This window comes from Balaenoptera physalus, assembly GCF_965194825.1.
Source record: "Balaenoptera physalus genome assembly, chromosome: 14".
NCBI classification, from domain to species: Eukaryota; Metazoa; Chordata; class Mammalia; order Artiodactyla; family Balaenopteridae; genus Balaenoptera; species Balaenoptera physalus.
The window spans coordinates 31,399,520-31,410,675 of record NC_138893.1 but is presented as its reverse complement, the minus strand read 5'-3'; positions in this window follow the sequence as shown (position 1 = coordinate 31,410,675).

Genomic DNA, 11,156 nt, shown 5'->3' with positions numbered 1-11,156 from the left:
TCTGCAGAGACATGAAGAATAATAGGACAAACTTGGCTCATTTTGGCTCAGATTGCTCCAATTTTCCCACAGTCTCGGCCCCCCTGTATCACCTGCCCCTACCTGCCTGTTTGGGCCACTTAATGCTCTGCCTTCGGACCTAATAGAGGCTGTTTGTTTGGCCTGGGCCCAAAGGCTAGACTTGTTTTCAGGACAGAAGCTGGAAGAAAAACCAATCTGGACATCTAAATCACAGCCAGGACTCATTACATAAATGATATATTTACACAATTGATCCCTTTTCTACTGGGTAATTAATTTGGCATTGAAACTCTTAACGACTTAATTGTCATATGTTTAAACTGAAATGGTTGCTACAAATTTCCCAAGACAAAAAGCAGATTGAGGAGAGGGCCTTCTTTTGTCCTCCAAGTGGGGATGGCCTCCCTTGTTTCAGCGTTCCCACCAAAGCAGGGCAGCAGCTGATAGCCCCGCTAGGGCACACGTGGGAGGAACGTGTCTATCTGGATTAGGTCCTTTAAGGGATGGAGGGGCCTGGTGAGGAGTGAACTTAAATCCAGAGCCATAGATTGGGATCCTGCTTTCACGCACTGAGTAGGATGGTGCTGGTACTCCAGCCAGACCCCCAGATCCTGCACACACACAGCCCGCCTTGCGCCACCCCTGCACTGCTTTGGGTGCTTCTGCTTCCAATTGCAAGCACGTGACTCTTTTTCGGAGGACTGCATTGAGGCTCCCGGAGCCACTTTGCCCAAATGGCCAGATTTCTGGAAAAGCCTAGGAGTTTGTGTCCCCTGCATGGCGGCCTTGGCCAGATTGCCTGGAGGTGCAGGAACATGACAGGCTCAGCAAGCATCCTTGCCGCTGACAAGGACACTCTGAGGCATAACTGTCACTTGGGAGTTGCCCCCACTAGGGATCGGAACTTGGCCTGGCATTGCACCTAGCTAGGCTTCCTTCCCTTCCGCTTCTGCTTTCTCTTCCCAGGTCCCCTGGGAACACCGCTTTACTCAAGAAATCCTTACCTGAGGGTCCGCTTTGGGGGAACCCATCCAAGGATAACTGCTGTCTAGCTGAGTGACCTTGGCAAGCCTCTTGACTTCTCTGGCCCCAGAGCCATCACCTACAAAGTAGACAAAATAGTAGCAGCGATCCCAATTGTCGCCAGCTGCTGGCGTTTATGGAGTGAGTGTCTGGAAACTCCTGTGCAGGCACTTTCCACACACTGTCTCGTTTGATCCTCTCAGCAGCTCTAGGAGGAAGATACTCATATTATCCCCATTTTACAGATGGGGATATTAAAGCACAGAGCCGTTAAGCACTTTGTCCACATTCACATGGCTGGTAAGTGGCAGGGACAGGATTCAAACCCAGGCAATCTGGTGGCAGAGCACGCCACCTTCGCCCCTCCCTCACGCACTGGACAGCCCATCCAGCAGAGCAATGGTGCAGATGAAGGAGAAGGTTATGAAGCAGTGGGTGAAGCAGAGGGCCTGGGGTCACCTCAAGACAAAGGATGCTCGCCCTAGCATTTTGTGTCACCTTAGTCCCCAGCGGAGAGAGGGGAGATCGTCCAGGTCATGGGCGCTGCCACATCGCTCCTACCTCTGTGCAGACCTCACGGTCTTGCAGGGAGATGCAGCCGGACGCCTGCTCCAGCCAAATCCTGCAGCTTCTCCCACCTCAAGAGGCTCCTGCGTGGCTGGTGAACACCCCTCGCCAACACACACGTAGCTTCCTGGAGTAGTCATGCGGGCCTGCTCCCTTTGTAGATTAAAAACACCTGTGCATTAAGGGCATAGCGGCCACATCTTAATGCCACAACCAAGATTTGCTGAGAGAGAAAACAGTCATGAGGTATCTGTACAACCTCAGGCCTCTCAGCTGGGTTAACAGAGAAGGCGATGGTGGGGATTTGATGGGCCAGGGAGCTCTTTGCTGGTTCCATCTGCGCAGATTCTCCCTGAGCCTCCAAACCCAGGCTACCTGTGAGGTACTACATCTCAAGCTTATAGCTTCATACTTACAAGTATCCTCTATCAGAGACATGGTATAGTAAAAATTTAAGGGCATGGGCTGAAAACCAGATAAAGCACGTGAAACACTAAGCATCGTGACTGGCTCCTAGTCTTTCAATACACATGCTACAAATATTTTAGTGAGTTCTTTTTTGAATGCACTTCAGAAAGAATCAGTCAAACTCTTTCCAAATTGACAGATAAATGAGAATGAGTTTTCAAGCTAGCCTAAGCAGAGAAGGGAAATTTAGTATAAGGATACACAGAGCCCAAGACAGAAATGCAGCCAGGCCTCAGGAGGTGAGTGTGACTAGGGATAAGAAAGTCACCAGGGGTCAGGCCATCTCCTCTCTACTGGGCTTCTCTTTCTCCAGACCTACTTCCTCCACTTCATCGTGCATGTGGCTAGTAAAACATGTCCAAACACTTCCAATCAGTGGGCATTGTCATGTGCTACAAACATGGCTCCTGGGAATGGAGGATGGGGAGGGAGAGGGAAGGACAATTCCCAGCAAGGAGGTATCTCAATAAATTGAGGTCCATTTCCTGCTCGGAGTGAGAGCATAAGGCTGTGGGCATAACGGAATGCAGCAGTGGCTTATGAAAAGAAGGCTCTACAGTCGTCCCTCAGTATCCATGGGGGATTGGTTCCAGGACCCCCCTCGGATACCAAAATTTAAGGATGCTCAAGTCCTTTATATAAAATGGCATAGTATTTGCATATAACTTATGCACATTCTCTGTATACTTTAAATCATCTCTAGATTACTTATAACACATAGTACAATGTAAATGCTATATAAATAGCTGTAAATACAACGTAAATGTTATGTAAATAGTTACAGGAGAACGGCAACTTCAAACTTTGCTTTTTGGAACTTTCTGGAAATTTTTTTTCTGAATATTTTCTATCCAAGATTGGTTGAGCTGCAGAAACCCACAGATGCAGAGGGCTGACTGTACTCAGAGGTCGTATCTCAGAGTCCCACCCCTTCTGGCTTTGGGTCTTTGGGCAGGTCGGTCAACCTCTGCTTTCTCAAGTGTGGCGTTGCAGAAATGTAAGAAGATTCATTCAACACATGCCTAGTACAGCACCTGCCCTAGAGTAGGCACCCAGGACATATTAATGAAAGGATGACGAGAAAAATGTCAGTCTTTCAATAAAGGCCTGCCCTGATCACTAGGCTTAATCTCTAGGTTTGGTAATCTGGGAATTAAACCTACAGTTGAAGTGTATAGTCACTCACTTCAAGCTGAGTGACTCTGCTTCAGGCTGAGTGGCGAGCAGGACTTGGTTCCACATCAGGGGCTGGGCCCAGGTCTGTTTAGTCTGGGCCCCAAGATGAAAGGACAGCAGTTACCCCGGGGGAATTCTCTCCATCTCTATGGCATAAAAGGGCTAGGTCCACTGTACGAGCACATTTCAAGCCTCTGCTTGCAACATGCCTGCTACCATCCCACTGGCCTAGGCAAATCAGATAGCCAAGCCTGACAAGGGACGGCCAAGTACAATCATCAGCTTAAGGCCAAAAGCAAGTCTGGGGACAAGCTCCATATCAGTGGGGTAGGAAGTGAAATCTTTGCATGGACGGCTGACTTATTTTGAACAGCAATTTAATCTGTTACATCCTCAAACCAGGTGTTCCTCTTATGTTCTCCCAATTATTGTATTTCCTCGATCTAAGGTATGTATGCTTTTATATTTAACTTCTCTGAAATTGGGATATGAATGACAATTAGTGTGTACGTTTAATGTAGTGATTTCTTACTTTTTTTTTTGCCTAAAAACTGTTATTAAATTGATGGTGCATTTCAAGATTGATACTGTCTTAGAATGGTGGAAATTCAGCAATTTATGATCATCTGCCAGGATATTGGAATCTCAAGCATGTTCAACTCTTCTCTCTCCCTGACTGCGGCGTCGAATTAGTTACCAGGTCCTGTGGCTCTGCCTTCTCAGTGAATCTCAAATCCAGCCCCTCTCTTCCATTCTCATGGCCATTTTCCTGGTTCAGACCTCATAACCTCTCCCCTAAACTGTAGCCATAACCTCCTGCCTGGTCTCCCAGGCACCAGACTCTCCCTGCTCCCATCCTGCCTCACTCAGATGGCAGATTTATCTTCATGAACTGCAGCTCTGACCCTACAGTGCTTTTGCTCCAAAACCTTCTCTGGCTCCCCACTGCCACAAGAATATTCCAACTCCCTAGCCTGACATTAGGAGTCTCATGACTTGGACCCAACCCACCTTTACAGCTAACTCTCACTCCCACTGCCCCCCTCCTCACACACAGACTATGCTCCATGCACAGCAAATGCATCAGCCCCAACCTGCACGTGCAAGTCTCTGGGTCTTCGCACGTGCTGTTCCCTCTACCTGGAATGCCTTCTCCTCCCCTCCCATCTGTGCTTGTTGAAATCATCTCCATCTTAAAGACCTGGATTCAATGCCACCTGCCTCTCCTCCCCCAACCATGAGACTTTCCAAGACAGCTGCTCCCCTTCCCCCCCATGCCCTCTCTTCAGAATTCACCTCCACTTTCTCAGATCTCACCTGGTGCTTTCTATCTCTGTGCTAGCACTCATCCTGTTCCAACTTGACTTTAAGCTATTTGTGGCCTTTGTCTGACTCCTGCCCTAGCCAGTAAAGCTCCCAAGGAGAGAGACCACATCTCAATCAAGCTTGTGCCCCTTTATGGGGGGTTTGACACATGGTAGTTGCTCCATACATGTTTGCCAAATTGAGTTCAGTTGTTCAGCATTTTAGTCACCCCATGTTGCAGAAAAACAGCATACACACAGGGAGTGTCAGCGTGCAAACCACACAGATCACAGGGTCCTGCATACTTCAGGTAATCAGTTTATCTGATCAATCATTATGGCCCTTTCAGAGTTTTGGAAAATGCTTACATCTTTCAGAGAGAAATCTTCAGAGATATCGTTGCTTTTGGACCGCCTATTTAGGAAGAAGACTGGGGCACTCATGTCCTGGGATGACTTCCTTCTGGCTGGCGTTCCTGAGAGAACCAGCCTCATGGAAGGTCATTTATGAACTGCAAGTGTGAGAATGAACCCCTCTTTCAATTCTATCTAATCTATAGGAGTTTTTCAGGGAGGTGAGAAAAGGGCACGACAAAATCACAGCACTTTTGAGCTAGATCTGTCTAGCGCAACCCTTCACTTTATGGATGAGGAAACAAGGACAATTGAGCTCTGGGGAGGTGACATGATTCAGACAAGCCACGCAGGTGCCAGTGACAACCAGGATTGACTCAAATCCAGGCTTCAAGCACTTTTCCTGGGTTATGGAGTGAATGTTTGTGTCCCCCCCCTCCACTCAAACTTCATATGTCAAAGCCCTAACCCCAGATGTGATGGAACTAGGAAGTGGGGCCCTTGGGAGGTGATTAGGTCATGAGGGTGGAGCCCTCCTGAATGGAAGTAGTGCCCTTATAAGAGACACAGAGAGTTTCTCCTTCTGCCAAGTGAGGATACAGTGAGAAGATGGCCATCATAAAGCAGGAAGAGGGTCTTGCTAGAACCCTGATCTCAGACTTCCAGCCTCCGGAAATGTGAGCTATTAAGGCAGCAGACTATGGTATTTTTGTTAGGATAGCCTGAACTAAGACACCCTGTCACCTCCCTCCTGCCCTCTGTCCGCCCCGTAACCTCTGATCAGCTACCACTTACTGAGCGTGGACTAGGCAGATATACCATGCTGAGCACTCCTTACACAGGACCTCATCTCAGCCTCACACCTGCCCTGAGAAGTGGGCAGGATCATCACTGTGGTTCAGATGAGGAGACCAAGACTTAGGGGTACATACTTGCCAGAATTCACACAGCCCACGAGCAGCCAATTTGGGATCTAAAGCAAGGTCTGTCTGATTCTAAACCTATTATTCTATGCTTCAACTGAATTCCCATTCCCTCTCAAGCCCATTATAACCTACAACAAGAGGAGAGAGTTTTCTTTCAGGACCTCTCAGAAGAAATCTGAGCCCTGTGTAAAGACCTCAGCTCAATCTGGCCCGACTCAGCATTTGAGGGCCTCGTACTAATTTCTAATAAATGGATTTGAGCCGAGTTTTCAGGGAAGGTAAAGACTTGGCAGACTGGATGAGGAAGAGGAAGGCAAGTTGCTCAATTTTTTTGAGACTTCATATTTTTGTTTATTTTCTGAAAAGGAATAATAAATATTCCTTTTTTTAAAAAAAAAGATTTTTCTGATGTGGACCATTTTTAAAGTCTTTATTGAATTTGTTACAATATTGCTTCTCTTTTATGCTTTGGTTTTTTTTGGCCGTGAGGCATGTGGGATCTTAGCTCCTCGACAAGAGATCAAACCCGTACCCCCTGCATTGGAAGGCGAAGTCGTTAACTACTGGATCGCCAGGGAAGTCCCTAAATATTCCTGATCATAGCCTCATTAGGAAGGTGTGGGAGGGTAGGTGTGAAAGTGCTTTCCAAAGTGCAGCCCATATTTAAGGCCTGGTTGGGATGACCTGGGCAGTTCTGGGTGCACAGGATCTCCTGTGGGACCCTCAGCTCTGACCCTATCTGGATCCTCACTTCCTTATTGCTATGGACTGAATTGTGTCCTCCTGACCCCACCAAATTCATATGTTGAAGCCCAATTCCCAAAGCAATCGTATTTCAAGATGGGGCTTTGGGGAGGTACTTAGGTCCTGAGAGTGGAGCCCGCAAGAAGGGATTAGTGCCCTTATAAGATGAGACATGAGACCTCTCTCTGCCACATGAGGATACATACAGCAAGGAGGCGACTGTCTGCAAACCAGGAAGAGGGCCCTCATCAGACACCAAATCTGCCAGCACCTTGATATTGGACTTTCCAGCTTTCTATCCCTCCCTTCTCTGACAAATCCTTCAACTTATTCAAGTGACCTTTCCAGAAATTAAATCTGATCAGATCCTCTTGCTTCCTGTTGAAAATCCTTCCACTGATTTCGATGGTAATGACTGTGCCACCTTCATGTGGCAGAAGAGAATTGATGGTTCAGGGAGAATGGGTCATTCCTCAGGCACTGAAACAAGGAGCACAGACTCAAAGAACATCGGAGCTGGAAGGGAGGCATCCAGGGCAACAACCCTATGTGGACCACGGGGATGGTCAAGGGGCTCAGCTCAGATGACTCCACTGAGGGCCGAGAGGGAAAAGCTCCCCCCTCTGGTGTGGAGAGAGAGTTGCTCACACACAGGAGACTGAGCCTGTGGTTCCTGTGTCCCTTGCTCCCTGCCTTCACCAGCACAAACAGGAACTGAGTGGGAAGAGGTGAGGGAGCCCCAAGTGGGTCACTGGGCCAGCTCCATGGGGCTCACAAGACAAGAGGCTTTGGAAAGACTGTACCTGTGCCTGGTTGCTGGGAGGTGGATTGTTAAATAACAACTTGATTGAGATACCATTTATGGATCACACAATCTACCCATTTAAACCATACACTTCAACGGGATCTAGTATAGTCACAGAATTGGGCAACCATCATCACAATCAATTTTAGGCCATTTTCATCATGCCCCAAAGAGACCTGGTCCCCACTAGCGGTCACTCCCCATTCGCCCTCAATCCCCCAGCCCTAGGCAACCACTTTTTCACTTGTTGTCTCTATGAAGTTGCCTATTGTGGCAAAATTTCATATAAATGTAACCATACGATATGTGTTCCTTTTATGTCTGGCTTCTTTCACTTAGCATAATGCTTTCAAAGGTTCACCCATATTGTAGCATATATCACTATTTCGTTTCATTGCGGACTAATATTCCATTGTATGGATATACCCCCATTTTCTCTATTCATTCCTGGGATGTGGATTTTTCAGGATAAGAATCCCTCTGGAACTTGACAAATCCAAAAATGATTGGATTTTCCTCTCAGGGAAGGGCTAGACATGCAGCCACTCTAAGGACATTGTATATCATTTAATATGATTGAGGACAGCATGGCTATGACCCATCTCCGAGGGCTGTGCATTTTCTCAGAGTCACAGTCATTGGCCTAAGGGAGGAGTCTTTGGCGGAATTCCTGGCAGCACTGGAACCAGATGGGAGAGAACTTTCCAGGAAAGAGGGCCAGAGCATATGCAGCCTCGGGCAGTTTCCTCAGGAACACAACTGCAGGCTTTTGTCCCTTCTGCCTACAGGACCCATAGGTCAGGAGAGCTGTCACCCTCAGGACCAATGCAAACCCTGGCTATGTTAATTGTGGGGCACCTCCATGCCTGGGGGGCTTTGTAGTCTTGGCTAGAAGCCTAAACAGTCCTTCCCATTCCACAGATAAGCAGGTGGACTAACCCAGGAAGCTGTTTCAAGAAGAAGGACCCTATGGAAGGAAGCAGAAGTTTTTAGAGAATATAGAAATACTCCCTCCCCAGGAGCTCATACTTGCTGACCTGTATGTGTGCATGTGTATACATGTGCTGTGCATGTGTGGTGGGGATGAGGAGGCAGGTGCCATCCTAAGCACCCTTTGCCAGACCTCATTCTTTTGGGTAAAAGTCGGGTGTTAGTCACTAGTGTCTCCAGGCCCCCTCTGCCCTCTTAGCTGCTTGTTCTCTCTGCACAGTGCTGCAGAGGCCCTGCTCTGCACAGCCCACCTGCCTTGGAGCAGCCTGCGAGGGGGCCCTCCAGGGGTCCTGCTGCTGGGGCTCCTTTAGGTTTTGTAAAATGCGTCACCAAAGACCTCAAGTTCTCATTAAACCTTTTAAAAACTGTTTTTGGGTATGAACAGGCTATCTGAAGGACCCTAATCAGCTAGGCAAATCCTCTGCAATGGAAACTGTGAGTCCATTCATTCACTCCTTCATTCACTCAGGCATTAACAAGCGGTTACTGAGGACCACTGGTTGGCCAACTGTGCTCTGAGTCCCGGGAAGAGGAATGAGACAGGCCCACCGCCCTTCCAGCAGCTCACATCTAGCCTGCAGTCAGGGTGGGAACCTAAGGGATCAGTTACAAGCGGGAACATAAAATGTGCCCTAAAACAGGGTCAGGAAAGGAGGGAGGGAGGGTGAGAGACAGGACCATTTCCTATGATGGCCAGGTAAAGATCAGCAGAGATCTGCAGGTGTTTCACTCTCTGTTTCTCCCGGAATCCAGAGAAAACGTGCTTTTGTTCTCAAGCCAACGCCGGGAAGGGTAAGACCGTCGGGGTTTTAAATGCTTTGTGCCTGGACGGTGGTTTCTCCCGCGCAGCCAACAGGTTTGGTTTAGAGGATGTCCCATAGAGGGCGCTGTTTGCCTGACTTTGAATGCAGTTGCGGGCGCAAGTAAACGGAGGCAACACCACTCGCCAGAGGGCGAGTGAAGGGCTGTGTTCGCGCCTGGGACCTTATGTCCACGAGTTTTCTGGAAGTGGGAGGGGAAAAAAGATTTAATCTGCGTTTCTGGCGGTTCAAACCCAGCATCCCTGAAACTTAGGGGACGGGCTGGGGGTGCTGACACCTGAGCATCTCCTCTCTCCCTGGTCAAAACGCACAGACAAAAGCCAGCGTACCTGTGCGCCCTGGGAGGGAAGACACCGGGAGAACTTGGGTCAAGAGAGAGTGAGGCTCCGGTAGCGGCGCCGCAGGTGCAGGAACTGCTGTCCCAGAGGACTCTTCTCCCGCTAGCCTGCACCCCTCCCCATCTGGGTCTAGTCCCCAGTTGCAATCAGCCAAGAGACCACTTCCTCAGTCAGAACTTTTCGGCGACGTCTGCTGAACGCTTCTTTTTCCTGGGAGGCCAGCAGCTTTTCCGCTTGTTTCAGCTTAAAGGCAGCTCCACGCGTCAGAACTTTGGCCAAGTTTGCACGCCTCTGCCTCGAACGGGAGAGCTTCCAAAACACAAGCGCGCACACACAGACACGCAGGGGCCTCTTCGTCACACCCTCTGCCGCTTGGCCGGCGGGTGTGGGCGCTGCCCACCGAACGGGTTTGGACATAGGCCCCTCGAGCTATTTCTGCAGTTGGAGAGAAAATGACTTCTGGGTGTCCAGCACCCAGTGTTGGGTGACCTTGGCCTGGTCTCCTCCTCTCTGGGAGCCTGTTTCTATCTATAAAACCTGAGTGTGAGATCCACCCTGTTCGAATCTCAGGGCTGTAACTGGCTCCAATCAGATTTTTGGATGGAATAGCATTTTATATTCCAGTAAAGCCCTGTACAAACTCAAGTGAGTAATGAGAATGAGAATAATAATTGTTTATGGAAGTACCATTTACAATGCTTCCAGGTTCCCAAAGCAAATCAATATAGGGCTCACTACTGTAGGTGAATGTTTGGTGAAAGAAGCGTTAACTGTGACCTTTGAGATTTGGTGGGGGAGGGTCTGAAGCCCCAGATCGGAAAATAAAACATACCCACTTCTCAACTGGGTAACCAAAGCGGTCGCGCCTGCCAATGCAGGGCAGCTTTGAGTTAGCTGAGGGCTTCATCTAACAAAAAAAGGCGATGGTAAAGGAAGGGGCCACAAAAAGACCTCGGGTGTATGGAAGCTCACAATGGGTGGAGGGGAGTGACGGCCAGTTTTCCACCTTTCTCTGACCAGGGAGCTGTCTCTTGGGAAGGGACCCCACAAGTAATTCTGGTTTATTTGATGCTTAAGCTTAGAGTCTTAGATGCCTGTCTTCCGGCTTTCTTGTGCAATTTGGAGAGTCGTTTTTAAAGTCCATGGAGTAGAGTAACCGTCCGCGCAGCTCACAGGTCCAGCAGGGTTCTCTAGGGACTTGACGGCAGGCGGGACGCGCTGCGGTGTCGCTGCCAAAGCCGCCACAGAGGAAGGTACGCCATTGTGCCTTCGGTTCGCACTGCTCCTCTTAAAGCGTTAGGCAGCTCCAAAGGCTGACCAGAGAGACTTCTCGGGAGAAAGTGCAGTCTTCGGGGCAGCAGGCTCAGAGTTGATCGTCAAGGTTTGGGTCCCGGCGACCAGAGGAAAAGAATGCCCTGCAGAGCGTAGCCGTCGGTGCCGAGATGCCGCGGCCCCACCGCCCCACCAAGTGACGCGCGGGCGTCAGCCTGTTCTGCGCGCACACCTGGGTGCGCAGAGACGCACAACCACTCCCGCTCTCCGGGGAAGGCTCACCCTTCGGTTTCCCAAGGCCAAAGGCCAAGGCCACGCGGATTTCTGAGACGGCTGACGCAGTGCAA